General features: G+C 42.4%; 1 long non-coding RNA gene across 2 annotated transcripts in view; it reads right to left on the bottom strand.

The window, feature by feature from the left end:
* LOC134357018 (uncharacterized) overlaps nucleotides 1-12,608 on the bottom strand; it is a 43,273-nt gene that overhangs the window by 29,128 nt on the left and 1,537 nt on the right. The window contains exon 1 of one of the 2 annotated variants that reach the window (XR_010020484.1): nucleotides 5,381-5,433. The exons of the other annotated variant lie outside the window; for it this stretch is intronic. This is a non-coding gene — a long non-coding RNA (uncharacterized LOC134357018). Of the gene's footprint in view, nucleotides 1-5,380; nucleotides 5,434-12,608 lie in introns of those variants that run through there. 2 annotated transcript variants of the gene reach the window in all.

The following is a 12,608-nucleotide window of genomic DNA, read 5'->3' as shown; positions in this document are numbered from 1 at the left end:
TATAAAAAAAATAAATAACAAATTAGCATAAAATACAAAACAAACCTATAGAATAGAAGAAATGATACTAAAACCAAAACATCAATATTATGAATTAGGAGAGAGAACCCATAAAGTACTATCTTGGCAATTGAGGGTGGAACAAACTTCCGGAACAATAAATGCGATTCAAACAGGGGAAGGTAAGATTTCATAGAAGTCAAAAGAAATAAATGATACTTTTAAGCAGTTCTATTCAGAATGATATAGATCAGAATCAGTGAGTTACTCACTGAAAATTGATGATTTCTTGTCTAATTTACAACTTCCCAAATTGAGTCAACAAGATCAGGAAGAATTGAATGTCCCTTTTTCTAGGGATGAAATTGAAGGAGCCCTGGACTTATTACAGGCTAATAAATCGCCGGGAGATGATGGTTTTCCCCCTGAATTTTATAGAGAATTTAAGGATCAATTAATGCCCCTTTTTATGAGGGTTGTGACTCAGGGTGAGGAGACCCCTACTCTACCGGAATCCTTTTCAACAGCAATTATTATGTTAATTCTTAAGAAGGATAAGGATCCGCTAAAACCAGTATCTTATAGGCCTATCTCACTTTTAAATGCGGACTATAAAATTATAGCAAAGGCATTGGCTAATAGATTAGCTCGATATCTGCCAAAATTGATTAAATCCGATCAAACAGATTTATTAAAAATAGACAATTATCTGATAATATTGGCAGACTATTGACTATATTACATTTAGCTAGGATGAAGGTGGACCCAACTGTAGCAGTGGCTTCAGATGCTGAAAAGGCCTTTGATAGGCTTGAATGGGATTTCTTAAATTTAAAACAATGGAAAAATTTGGTCTAGGCCAAATATTCATAAATTGGATAAGAGCACTTTACCATCAGTCTAAGGCCAAAATAATTATGAACAGGCAGATTTCATCGGTTTTCTCTCTATATAGATCTAGTAGACAAGGTTGTCCACTATCTCCAGCTCTATTTGTTCTGGCAATAGAGCCATTGGCTGAGGCTGTTAGACAGGATCCAGACATAAAGGGGTTTAAAGTGGCTCAGGAAGAATATAAAATTAATTTATTTGCTGATGACATTTTAGTATATTTGGCTGACCCGGCCGTCTCTTTGGTAAGACTTAGGGCCTTGCTGGACAATTATGGTATAGTCTCAGGATAGAAGTTAAATTTTACCTTTAGGTAGAGGAGACTATGCCCAATATCAATATGGCACTCAGTTTTTTACTGACTCTCACAGCTATCTGGACTATTCCTCTTCTCACCCTGTCTCTTGCAAAAACGCCATCCCCTTCTCGCAATTCCTCCGTCTCCGCCGCATCTGCTCTCAGGATGAGGCTTTTCATTCTAGGACGAGGGAGATGTCTTCATTTTTTAAAGAAAGGGGCTTCCCTTCCTCCACTATCAACTCTGCTCTTAAACGCATCTCCCCCATTTCACGTACATCTGCTCTCACTCCATCCTCCCACCACACCACTAGGAATAGGGTTCCCCTGGTCCTCACCTACCACCCCACCAGCCTCCGGGTCCAACATATTATTCTCCGTAACTTCCGCCACCTCCAACGGGATCCCACCACTAAGCACATCTTTCCCTCCCCCCCTCTCTCTGCATTCCGCAGGGATCGCTCCCTACACAACTCCCTTGTCCATTCGTCCCCCCCATCCCTCCCCACTGATCTCCCTCCTGGCACTTATCCGTGTAAGCGGAACAAGTGCTACACATGCCCTTACACTTCCTCCCTTACCACCATTCAGGGCCCCAAACAGTCCTTCCAGGTGAGGCATCACTTCACCTGTGAGTCGACTGGGGTGATATACTGCGTCCGGTGCTCCCGATGTGGCCTTTTATATATTGGTGAGACCCGACGCAGACTGGGAGACCGCTTTGCTGAACATCTACGCTCTGTCCGCCAGAGAAAGCAGGATCTCCCAGTGGCCACACATTTTAATTCCACATCCCATTCCCATTCTGACATGTCTATCCACGGCCTCCTCTACTGTAAAGATGAAGCCACACTCAGGTTGGAGGAACAACACCTTATATTCCGTCTGGGTAGCCTCCAACCTGATGGCATGAACATTGACTTCTCTAACTTCCGCTAAGGCCCCACCTCCCCCTCATACCCCATCTGTTACTCATTTTTATGCACACATTCTTTCTTTCACTCTCCTTTTTCTCCCTCTGTCCCTCTGAGTATACCTCTTGCCCATCCTCTGGGTCACCCCCCCCCTTGTCTTTCTTCCCGGACCTCCTGTCCCATGATCCTCTCGTATCCCCTTTTGCCTATCATCTGTCCAGCTCTCGGCTCTATCCCTCCCCCTCCTGTCTTCTCCTATCATTTTGCATCTCCCCCTCCAGCTTTCAAATCCCTTACTCACTCTTCCTTCAGTTAGTCCTAACGAAGGGTCTCGGCCTGAAACGTTGACTGCACCTCTTCCTATAGATGCTGCTTGGCCTGCTGCGTTCACCAGCAACTTTGATGTGTGTTGCTGGCACTCAGTTTAGATGGGTTAAATTCAACATGAAATATCTGGGTATAAGTTTAATGGTAATTTGGATGACCTTTATAAACTTAATTATTTCCCCTTGCTGCAGAATGTCGAGGTCCACCTACATAGGTGGATAAACCTTCCCATCACACTGCTGGGCAGGGTAATCTGTATAAAAATTAAGATAATGTCAAGACTTCAGTATTTTTTTCAGTCTTCACCTATCAAATTATCCAATAATTTTTTTTAAGATTCTCAATGGACATATTTGTCTATTTTTATGGTCGGGTAAAATATCTAGAATCCCCATGGAAAAATTAACCTGGGACTATAAATTGGGAGGGTTAAAATTACCAGATTTTAAAAAATATTATTTAGCTGCACAAGCATGTTTTATTGCTTTTTTTTTTGATGAGACAACTATTCCTTCTTGGGTTACAATTGGCTTACATATGGTAGGAGAAGAAATGGCAGAAGTATTTATATATAAATGGGACTCCAAATTAATTAAAAAGAAAACAAACAATCCTCTACTGAGACACGTAATTTATAGCTGGGAAAAAATTAAACAATTTATGGGTCTAAAAAAGGGAATATCCTCAAAGATGCCTCTGTATCAGAACAGATTAATACGCATGAGTCTGGGTAATAAATTTCTAGTCACCTGGTATCAACACGGTATCAGGCGCATTGAAGATTCTTATAATCAGCAGAAGCAATTTATGTCTTTTGAGGGGCTTAAAAATAAATATAATTTATCTGATAACACATTCTTCTGCTATCTCCAAATACGATCTTTTTTGAGGGACTGTTTGGGTCCATCACTGGCCCTACCAAGGTGCTCAGACGTGGAGATTCTAATTCAAAAGGGGAATATAACTAAATTTATTTCTAATATGTATTCTTTATTCCAAGACCAATACCCAGAGCTTGGTATATATACAGATCGAGGGAGAGATGGGAGTCGGATTTGGGCATTGTAATTGATTATCAATGCTGGTCACATTTATGTTTGGATAGTGTTATCACTCTTATCAACTCCAGATACAGAATGATACATTTTAATTTTTTACATCAGTTGTATCTCACACCTGAAAAAATACATAAAAATAAACCACAAAATTTCTGACAAGTGTTTCAGGTGTGGCATTGATGTTGGTACCTTTTTGCTTTCCACCTGGCTATGCACGAAACTGAGATCTTTTTGGATCGATCTGGGGAAAGTACTGGGAAAGATTCTGGGGATGGATTTCCCTCTAGACCCAGAATTGTTTCTTCTGGGGAATTTAGCAATTTTGAAAGTTAACCTCCCCAGCAATAAATCCAAATTTATTAAAATTGCGTTGTCTGTGGCCAGGAAATGCATAGCGGTAACATGGAAATCCGATTCCCTTGTACATATTGATCGTTGGAATAAAGAAATGCAAAGTTGTATGCCCCTTGAAAAGATTATTTATACCCTTAGGAATGGATAGACTATGTTCATTGAGATTTGGCAACCATATCTGGATTACTTAAATGCCCAGATTGTTTAATCTATTTATTTAAATTTTTTAAAGTTAATATATCTCTTATTATAAGCTAGTTTCTTTAGTTTGTATTTTAAACTGACTCTGAGAGCCAGGTGCCTACTCTTTTTCTTTCTCTTTTCTTCTCTACTTTCTTTCCTGTCTTTTATGGGTTTTTTTCTCCCTCTTTTCTAAATGCGGGGAGATGGTGTTGGGATAGGTGTTCTTTTTTCTCTCGGACTTATTAATGTATTTGAATTAATATTTTTTCAATATGTATTAATTATTGTATTAATGGAGTCCTTATATTTCTTCTTTAAAAAATTAAATAAAATAAAAAAAAGATTTGGGAACAAAACCTCTGTAGATGTGAACTTACCACTATCCAGGACATTTACAAAGACAGGTGTGTAAAAAGAGTCGGAAGGATCATTGGACACCTGAGTCACCCCAACCACAAACTGTTCCAGCTGCTACCATCTGGGAAGCGGTACCACAGTGTAAAAGCCAGGACCAACAGGCTCCAGGACAGGTTCTTCCACCAGGCCATCAGACTGATTAATTCATGCCGATAGTGGCACTCGCAAGCCTTACCACTAGGATATTAGTCCCCTTCTAATTCTGTTCCCCTAATGAATGAATCACGTATCACCCCTTTGACTTTCCACTGCCAGATAATACCCCCCCCCCACCACCAAGTTTCTAAAGTGGACTACCTGTTGTTGTGGGAGATGGCCACAAGAGTACACTGTGATGGCTATTTAACCTCATTCCCCTTCCTGACTCTCACCCAGTTTCCTGTGTCCTGCACCTTGGGTGTAATTCACCTCTCTTCGTCATATCTATCATCCCCCGCCCCCTACAACTCCCGGATGATCCGGAATTCATCCACTTCCAGCTCCAGCTCCTTAAAGTGAAGGGTTACAAGCTGCAGCTGGGCACATCTTGTCGGTCAGGGACACTGGAGGTCTTCCCACCTTCCCAACAATGTACCCTCTAATTTGTAATGACCAGTGTGCACATAAATCTTGTATTGTGCATTTTTTTTAACCCAGTGACAACATGTGCACCGTGAATGTTATATAGAGTGGTAGTCATTTTAACAGCTAGCAAATCACTATCAATAAGAACTTTTATCTCCTCTGGGTTCGATGAAATTCATCTGCACTCTCACACAGCCTATGCAGCAGGCCTGCAGTGGATTATGAAGGATTTTCTCGCCAGAGATTTTGCACAGCATCCATATGTGACTTGCTTGCTAAATGGTGCTTTAAAAAGTCAGATTTCCAAATATCACTCCACTTCTTCCCACTTGCAAATTCTCCCCCCAACTTTCAGACCCGACGACGCGCTCTTACCTGCTTCTGCTGCTGCTGAGGATTTTGTGTGCTGCGCGCATGCGTGATGTTCGGTGACCTCACAACCCTGACGCCTGCGCATTTGCAGCACCGGCGAAACATTTAAGGCAGGGCTTTATAGTCATACTTTATTGATCCCGGGGGAAATTGGTTTTCTTTACAGTTGCACCATAAATAATAAATAGTAATAAAACCATAAACAGTTAAATAGTAATATGTAAATTATGCCAGTAAATTATGAAATAAGTCCAGGACAAGCCTATTGGCTCAGGGTGTCTGACCCTCCAAGGGAGGAGTTGTAAAGTTTGATGGCCACAGGCAGGAATGACTTCCTATGACGCTCTGTGTTGCATCTCGGTGGAATGAGTCTCTGGCTGAATGTACTCCTGTGCCCACCCAGTACATTATATAGTGGATGGGAGACATTGTCCAAGATGGCATGCAACTTACACAGCATCCTCTTTTCAGACACCACCGTCAGAGAGTCCAGTTCCATCCCCACAACATCACTGGCCTTACTAATGAGTTTGTTAATTCTGCTGGTGTCTGCTACCCTCAGCCTGCTGCCCCAGCACATGACAGCAAACATGATCGCACTGGCCACCACAGACTCGTAGAACATCCTCAGCATCGTCCGGCAGATGTTAAAGGACCTCAGTCTCCTTAGGAAATAGAGATGGGTAAGCACAGTGCTATTACAACCTTTTGCAAACACCAGTTCCAAGTCCATACCTTAGTGTTTTTGTGTGTATAGAAAATTCAGCAGCTGTTTTAACGCAGAAAGCGTCTCCCATAAACAATATACTCAATATCAACAGGTATTCCGTGTATCTAATGCCAAAGTGCAATCCTCTTACAAACGCAGATATGAAACACAAGAGATTCTGCAGTTGCTGGTGTCACGCACCTCGTGGGTATCTTGTGACTGTCTTATGACATGATGTAGTTGAGTATCTTGTGAGCATGATGTAATGGTCTTGTGATGGTGGGGTGATGTAATTTTCCTCCAGTGAGAGGTCACATGATGACATGTTCCCAACAAGTATATGACAGGAAACCCCTGTTGTTACGCAGTTGATTCGTTGTTTAATTCCTCAGTTAGTCAGTTATGTTGCATATTCGTCTTATGACACAGTTTTGTTTTAAAGTGGAGTTTTACTTTCTATTGTAAGGTAAAATTGTTGTGCTGGCAGTTTCACCAATTGCTGCAGTTTTCTTTGGGGTACCGTTGATTTACCTTTACAGTCTAGTACCAGAGAGTGAAGACCTTACTAAAGTACGGAAAGCCGAAGGATTGAGTAAAGTTGGTGTCGCTCAGCGGTTTTATAAAGGATCGACATGATTGAATCTTCATTCAGAAATAGTGACCTGCATGTGAGATAACCCCTGTAAGATCAGGAAGGCTTCTGCAGTGTTCATTCGCCAGGAAAAGGTCAGTTCCTTTAAGCCGTTTTATTTCCTTCATCATGAATGCTTTGGAGAATCATCAGTAACGTCACGTCTTCGAAGAAATCAGTTTCCAGAGAAGTCTGTCCTTATTGACTGTGTAAATCACATGGACTTTCAAATTTACCATTCTAAGACTGTGTTCGAAGTTACCACTTTAAGAACTGTTCCAGAGTTGCCATATAGCAGTTAACTTCTGGTTAAGTTAATCGTTTGAATACTTTTTGCTATTGTTGAGCAGTTTATGTTTGTTTATAAAACTTGACTCAATCCTACATTCATTGTTGCTGGTCACATGACACTGGAAATACAGAGACACACACACACAAAATGCTGGAGGAACTCTGCAGTTCAGGCAGCAACTAAACTTGTCTATTTATTCCTCTCCACACTTGCTGCTTGATCTGCTGATTTACTCCAGTATTTTGTAGAAATTAACCACATTTTTTTCAATCAACCAGTTTCGAAATGCTTCTGCTATTTCATTGGTAGCCATATACTGCTGGTCAGATTTCTCCTCCTCATCATAAACTCTGGACCCCATCTCTTTCTGGAGCCACAAAGCCCTGGCTCATGCTGACAACTCTTTGGTTTCTGACTCTGCTCCATTGAAGATTCACTCGCTAGTTTGCTGTCAAACTTTAGAAGCACATTGCAACAACCCAGCTGTCTGAGGCACAGTCCTTTGAAATTAGTGAAATGATCCAAAAAGTGAAAACAAGTGGGGAAGAAGGAATTTAACCATCTTAGTTCAGAGCCCTGAAGAACGTTAAAACCACAGTGAGCTCATCATCTTATTCAGCCTGGAGAAAATGATGCAGGAAATTCATGCAGATGTAGAAGATCAGAGGGATCGGTCCTGTGAATAGCCACAGGCTTTTCTCCATGATTGAAACGGCTAACACGAGGAAGCATAGTTTTAAGCTGCTTGGAAGTAGTTGCAAAGGAGATATCAGAGATAAGTATTTTTACACAAAGAGTGGTGGGTGTGCAGAATGCACTGCCTGACAATGGTAGAGGTGGATACCATAGGGTCTTTTAAGAGATTCTTAGGGAGGTACATGGAGCTTAGAAAAATACAGGGCTCTGCAGTAGGGTCATTCTAGGCGTTTTCTAGACTAGGTTACATGCTTGCACAACATTGTGGGCCGAAGGGCCTGTTATGTGCTGTAAGTTTCTATGATTCTATGAAATTCAAGGGAAATCTCTTCTCCCACGGAGTGGTGTCTAGTTGCAACCTGTCATCAGAAGGTAGAGAGAGAGGTGAACAGCAGGGATAGAGTTTAAAATACTGATATGGAACAGAAGCATGGGCAAGGACCAGGTAGACTGAGTGACCTCTCTACTGTACACTGTGAGTTTGGCAGTGACAGTAAGTACCTGAGATACGGGATTTGATACAGAACTGATTGACTTTTCACAGATCGACAATATTAAACACCAGACTAGTTTAATGCAAACATCAGCAAAACAGACTCCTCCAATGCTCAGTGACCAGGGTTCAGTCCTGGGTGCGATAAGCAGCCGCAAGAACTGCAGAATCTGACAGTAACGGTCCCTCATGAACCTGAAGCTGCCTTCCGTCACCATGATGGTTAAACATTTAACACTGAGCTTATTTGAACTTCCTCCCTGATATGGTGATGCTGGTGTTGCCGCAGCTGGGATAATTGAGTAAAACTCTTTGCTTACTCTGGACAGAACTGTGGCCTCTATTTATTGTGAACTCACCGGAGCATCACAAGTTGGGTTGACTGAATGAGTCTCTTCGCACACATGGAGCAGGTGAACGGCCGTTTCCCAGTGCGAAGGATGAGAGGGGATCTGATTGAAACATATAAGATTACTAAGGGATTGGACACGCTGGAGGCAGGATGCATGTTCCCGCTGATGGGTGAGTCCAGAACCAGAGGCCACAGTTTAAGAATAAGGGGTAGGCCATTTAGAACGGAGTTGAGGAAAAACTTTTTCATCCAGAGAGTGGTGGATATGTGCAATGCTCTGCCCCAGAAGGCAGTGGAGTCCAAGTCTCTGGATGTTTTTAAGAAAGAGATGGATAGAGCTCTTCAAGATAGCGGAATCAAAGGTTATGGGGATAAAGCAGGAACTGGATACTGATTGTGGATGATCAGCCATGATCACAGTGAATGGTGGTGCTGGTTTGAAGGGCCGAAAGGCCTACTCCTGCACCTATTTTCTATTGAAGCTGTTGGTGTATCTGCGATGGCCAATTGAATCCCTTCCAAAATGAGAGCCGGTGAATGACATCTCACTTATCAACGCCATGGCAATGTATCCAATCAGATTATGGACATGGAACATGTTCGGGCTCTCCTTGTAGCGAGTGGGGTGCAGTCTTCTCCAGCACCTCCACCTCCACATTCAAAGGTTGGCAACACTGAAGTGCTGGTGAACACAGAGATACAGCGGAACTAACATGCTGTTGTGTTTGTGATTCCCATACACAAATTCTTTACCTTTTCTACACTGTTAAAAGTTTAGAAAGCACGTCAGTGGGTGAAGGACAACATTTCAACTCAGATAATTTTAGTCTCCATGGTGCCTTCTGATAAAAACACTGTCACAACCCAAAACAATTTGCAGGAACAAGACTTCATCTTCTAACTGGCTACAGTTCTGGCATCAGGCACAATATCAAGCTCTCTGCTTCCCTCTCTGTATCAGAATGAATCATTCCTACCCTTCATCAGTCTGTGACTTGGCTCGGTTCGTCTGTCTCCTTCGCATTCTGAGCATGCGCCACACACCTACGAAGATCACGTTTTATTTACACGGCTGCGACTGGAGACTTTCTGATTATTATGTCCCTTCTGGCATTTGACGGTTGTAAACTCAGAGTCAGCAATGGTATTGAACCTCAGGAGTAGGTGATCAGGCTTTTTCGTTGGAGATTGATAAACTGCCGGTGGTGTGTGGCTGGATGTGTGGGTCGTTATCAGACTGGAAGGAGGTAGTGTTTGGATTTCCCCAGAGATCAGTCCCTGACCACAGTTGTTCACAGTTTAATGGCCTGGCGGAGGCAGCGAGATGTGAGATGTCCCAGTCTGCTGATGACGCAGAGTGGAGTTGAGTTCGGGGAGGAGAGGCAATTCACATGCAATTTCGTAGCTTTGCAATCAGTACATAGTGCACTGTGGGGCTGCAGTGGCGGGATCCATTGCTGAGATCAGTCTGCAGTCACTGTGGGCTATGAGGATTACGTGAATAAAGTGCCATTCTCCAATTAAGAATCTCAAACCGCGGAGCAAGCCTATCGTTCGTATATTTACATTATATTTATGGCATTGTGATAACCAGATACTATAGCCCTCCACGACCTCTCTATCCACCCCTTTCAATATTCAACCATTCGTAAATTTGGCCTCAGGGCCATCAATACTGTCATGCGATGCATTGACATGGAACGTAAACAGAAACTTTGCCAACACAGACCCCTGTGGACCTCGGGGGTAGTAATCTCAGGATTGCTGCCTGCGCCATGTGCTAGCGATGAAAGAATAGCATGATAGGTTACAGCTGAACCCAAAGGAGTCCAATATCCTAGCGGGCACATTTAATAAAGCTGTTAATGAGGGTTTAAACTAATTTGGCAGGGGGATGGGAACCGGAGTGATTGGGCTGAGGAAGGGGAAAACAGAAATGTCAAATATAGCATGCGACAGAGATAATAGAAAGAAGAGGCAAGAGATAAAGCTTAATCAAAGCCAGTAGCACGAGTTATAGGGCAGTGGAGGTGTGGTGCAATTAATACAGAAAGCCACAAATACTGGACTGAGAGTGTTGTATTTGCGAGCTGAACATCCAAAGATCAGAAAGATTGGTTAGCAGGCAGAAGGGGCGGTGTGACCCTGTGTACAAGAAATAATACTAAATCATTGGAAAGAAATGACATAGGATTGTAAGGTGTAGAGTCTCTATGGGTCGAATTAAGAAATGGCAAGGATAAAAGGACCCGAATGACAGTTGTATACAGGCCTCCAAACAGCAGCCGGGATGTGGATTGAAAATTTAGCAAGAGATAGAAATGCCTGTCAGAAAAACAATGTCATGATAATCATTGGGGATTTTAACAGGAAAGTGGATTGGGAAAACCAGGTCAGTACTGGACCCTAAGGGAGGGAATTTGTTGAATGTTTAAAGGATGGTTTTTTAGAATAGCTTGTTGTTGAGCCCACTAGGAGACTGGGTGTTGTGCAATGATCTGCAGGTGATAAGAGAGCTGAAGGATAAGGAACCCTTGAGGAACGGTGATGAAAATATGATCGAGTTCACATTGAAATTTGAGAGGGAAAAATAAAATCCAATGTGTCAGTATTTCAGTGGAATAAAGAAAATTACGATGGTATAAGAGGGGAGCTGGCTGAAGTTGACTGGAAAGGGACATTCGCAGGAAGGACAGCAGTGTGGTAATGGCTGCAGTTTCTGCGAAAAATGAGAGAAGTGCAAGACAGATCTTTTTCCAAATAAGAAGAAGGACACTACCATGGCTGACAAGTGAAGTCAGAGCCGAAGTAAAAGCAAAAGAGAGGACATACAAGGAAGCCGCAGCTAGTGGGAATATAGAGGATTGGGGAAATTTAAGAACTTGCAGAAGAAATCTAGGAAAGTCATTCGGAAGGAAAAGATGAATTATGAGAAGAGGCTGGCGACCAATATCAAAGAAGATATTAAAAGCTTGTTTAAGTATATAAAGAGTAAAAGAGAGTCAAGTGTAGATATAGGTAATACAAAATAATGCTGGAGATATTGTAACGAGAGATGCAGAGATGGCAGTGGAACTGAATAAGTGGAAGACGTCTGCAGTATACTGGATATTCAAGAGTGTAAAGGAAGTGAAGTTTGTGCAATGAAAATTATGACTAAGAAGGTGCTCAGGAAGCTTAATGGTCTGAGGCTGGATAAATCTCCTGGACCTTATGGAATGCATCCTTGGGTTCTGAAGGAATTAGCTGGAGAGATTGTGGAGGTATTAACAATGATCTTTCAAGAATTAATAGATTCTGGCATTGTACCGGATGACTGGAAAATTGGAAATGTTACCCCGCTATTTAAGAAGGGTGGGCGGCAGCAGAAAGGAAACTATAGACCTGTTAGCCTGACGTCATTGGTTTGGGAAGTTGTTGGAATCAATTATTAGGGATCAGATTACGGAGTACCTGAGACACATGACAAGATATGCCAAAGCCAGCATGGTTTCCTGAAAGGGAAATCCTGCCTGAATAACCTGCCTGACTGCAAATCTTTGAGGAAATTATCAGGGGGTACGCAAAGGAGATGCGGTAGACGTGGTGTACTTGGATTTTCAGAAGGCCTTTGACAAGGTGCCACATATGAGGCTGCTTAGCAAGGTAAGAGCCCATGGAATTACAGGGAATTTACTAGCATGGGTGGAGCATTGGCTGGTCGGCAGAAAACAGAGAGTGGGAATAAAGGGATCCTACTCTGGCTGGCTGCCGGTTACCAATAAAGTTCCACAGGGGTCGGTGTTCGGCCCGCTGCTTTTTATGATGTATGTCAATGATTTGGACTACGGTATTAATGGATTTGTGACGAAGTTTGCCATTGTTACAAAGATAGGTGGAGGAGCAGGTAGTGTTGAGGAAACAGAGACCCAGCAGACAGACTTAGATAGTTTAGGGGAATGGGCAAAGGAGTGGCAAATGAAATACCAAGTTGGAAAGTGTATGGTCATGCACTTTGGTGGAAGAATTAAACGGGCAGACTATTATTTAGATTGAGAGAGAATTCAAAATGCAGAGAT

Source organism: Mobula hypostoma, chromosome 15 (genome assembly GCF_963921235.1).
Source record: "Mobula hypostoma chromosome 15, sMobHyp1.1, whole genome shotgun sequence".
In the NCBI taxonomy this organism is placed as follows: Eukaryota; Metazoa; Chordata; class Chondrichthyes; order Myliobatiformes; family Myliobatidae; genus Mobula; species Mobula hypostoma.
The sequence above is the reverse complement of the archived record's forward strand: the minus strand, read 5'-3'. Positions and strand labels throughout refer to the sequence as shown.